Below are 3,114 nucleotides of genomic sequence, written 5' to 3'. Positions count from 1 at the left end.
CCGCCACTATATCAAACAAAGTCAAGCCTCTCCATCTTACTGCTCCATCCCTGTCAACATGAAACAGCCAACGATGTTGAAGTCATGCAGAAATAGTGACGCTAACTTGTCCTGCATAAACTGGCTCTCCTCAGCAGTTGCTTCAATCGATGGCTGGATGAGGAGAATCTCTCTCGGCATGTTTTGAACTTCTGTACACGGTGGAATAAGCTGACATCAGTGGAGGTGTGTGTGGATCAAAACTAGACCCAGAAGTGCACTCCACTGGCCTCAGCAGCAACAAGACATATCAATTATACATAATAGTCAGAATTCTCAACATTAAATTATTATATTGATTCCTAGTTGCATCTCGGTCGAAAGAAACAATTCATCAATGGATTTGTAGCATCTCCTAAGATCGGAGGTCTGCTCACCAAGTCTTGAGATAACATCCTTCACATAATGTCCCAACAGTCGCCTAGTTACGAGAAAACTATATAAGAAAATACACACCACTTTTTCCTTTGAAAAGTTTTTAAACCAGCATAATTGGCATTTGTGAAACGAATAATTAACAGCTAATTCAGCAGTTAATGCGGCATGTTCGTTTTCATTGAACATAATACAAAAATGGAGCTGCCTGAAAGAAATTATTCGAGGGAACGACGGCCTCAATATTCGCATCTCTTTGTCAAGCAAAGACCAGTACCACAAAAAAAAAATATGAACAAGGATGTTGGTAGGTAAACTATAGAGCCAATAATGTTAAGCCCTTGCCAATTAGCGCTCACTAGGTTGCTAGGTCGCCACGGTCAATTGAGGAACACATCAATAGGACTTGAAAAGGTTCCTCTGTGATCAGACCTTCTGACATATTAAGTAGAATAAAGAGAGGGAAGGGGGTTAGGGGGAGTCTTGGAGAGGGGGGCGGGCGGGTGGGGACTTGCAGGGTTGCAGAAACGACATGCACATTATGGAGTGCAACCTGCAATTACCTGACAAGAATAGACGGTGAAAATCCTTTGCATGCGTGGAAAAAAGACTATCCTTGTCTTATCAAACTCTATAATAACCTAAATGTGGCATTTAAGGCATGTAGCTATGGAGTCCATCTGGCCTTTATGGAAATATCTGCTTTGTATATAATAGAGGCAATTTGATGAAATGTATCATTCAGTTGTGAATGTGCGTGTGAGGAATGAATTTTCATCAAGATAGTGTGTGTGTGTGTGTGTGTGTGTGTGTGTGTGTGTGTGTGTGTGTGTGTGTGTGTGTGTGTGTGTGTGTGTGTGTCCATGAACGCGTGCGCTAAGTGTGGAAGTGACACCGTCACCCCCAAACTTTCCAGACCGAAATGATGCTTCCAACAGCAATTACAGTACCGGGTCAGACTCATATTTCCTTACAAAGAGAGGTCCACCTCACAATAATGTGAAAGAAGCAACAGACACAATAGGCAGTGATTACCAAGCATAGCCTATTAGAGCGCCATAACTATGGCCATTGAAAAGAGAAAAGAATGGCTTCACCTCCACTTTCATTTCATGTGGTCCACCATCAAAAGCTTTGTTGACAGCTCATTCATGCCCTCAATTTGGGGACAAAATCTATCCGAAACATCTTGCAGCATCAAAGTGCATCCAGGAATGCATTTGTCGTTGTTTAATGCTCTTATCCAGCTCCCTCCAGACAGACTTGTTGCGGCCAATTTCAAATGTCAGGTGCATATTGGCTCTGATCGCCCTTGGAGTGTCGGCATGATAGCACATATACATACAGCTGCCAGGTATGTGGAGGGCTTGGGGAAATGGAGGCTCTCCGAGGTCTCCATTGAGACACACTGATAGCCATCATCATCGTTGCGGGGTGTCATCACCGAGAGGGCTCCGCAAGTCATTTTCAAACACGTTTAAAATGACCACAGGAAATGAAATGCGAGATCACTCGCTGCTTTTGGAGGACACGCCAACACGAGTGATGAGCTGAAACACTTTGGAGTTGCTTTGCGCAAATCATTTATCTTTTCGAGAGATCGATCGCGATGATACTTGTGTCTATTCGCGCGCGAGGCTGTGTGCACGTGTGTGCGCGTGCGTCCGCCCGTGAAAGTCTCAGGATCGGAAAACGAGGCGTCGAACTGCGTTATCAAGCTTAATATAAGAAAAAGGACAGTAATAAGTGCACACACTCCAGAATTTCTGTACCATTCGTTGAAATGAAATTATTCTGATACAGCGGCGTATTTTTTTTTCAGAATAAACGTAAAACAAAACACTTGAAAATACTAAATGATTTATTATTACTATTATTATTATTATTATTATTATTAACTGATATTCTGCATATAGCAGTTAAGTTTTTGGAGCCTCATTTTTGCTTAAATTCGGTACCTCAGATACATAGTTTATATATTTTTTAAATTTTACATGTCTGTATTACCCACTAGATTTTTTTAATATATTTTTTATTATTTAGCAATCACTACTTTTATGTTTGTATTTAATATAGGTTCAATATATCACTTTAAAATAATATATATTAATTTCGTTCTCTCAAATATAGCGTCATAATAAGTGTGCGCGGGAGGTCTCATTCACAATCGAACTGTCCAATTAGGTTGCGGCGGAAAAGCGCCTTCTCAAACAAGGTAAAAGAGTTCAATATATATATATTTTTTTTTAATGTACACATTGGCCGGAGTTTTTTTTTTTTCTGGTTAATGATGACATCCAGGATAAACGACGGTCCTCCAAAATGTCACCTGACTTATAGTGGCTCCCTCATCGACCTTGCTTTCTTTCTCAATATGCTCACGGTCTCGACATAATGAAAATGCACTTCAAAACAGCTTCCTAAAAAACAACTTCCTCAGAAATCGCTCTCACACTTCAAGTTATTTATTCTCATTGTTCACTTGGGTTTGAAACATATACAGCAGCTCCATTTGATCGTTTTAACTTACAAAAGAATAAAGAAAACATAAAAGTGGACGCAAATAACGATTATTATACAATTAAACGTATTCTTGTGTTAGCCAAATGTACAAGTCGTAGAAGAATTCTAATTCAATACATTAGATTAACAATATCCATATGACAAAATTTCCATGTTGGTGACTTCGGCTCTCTATAT

This window comes from Hippocampus comes, unplaced genomic scaffold (assembly GCF_001891065.2).
Source record: "Hippocampus comes isolate QL1 unplaced genomic scaffold, H_comes_QL1_v1.1 scaffold266, whole genome shotgun sequence".
Classification (NCBI taxonomy): domain Eukaryota; kingdom Metazoa; phylum Chordata; class Actinopteri; order Syngnathiformes; family Syngnathidae; genus Hippocampus; species Hippocampus comes.
Note: the sequence above shows the minus strand (reverse complement) of the source record.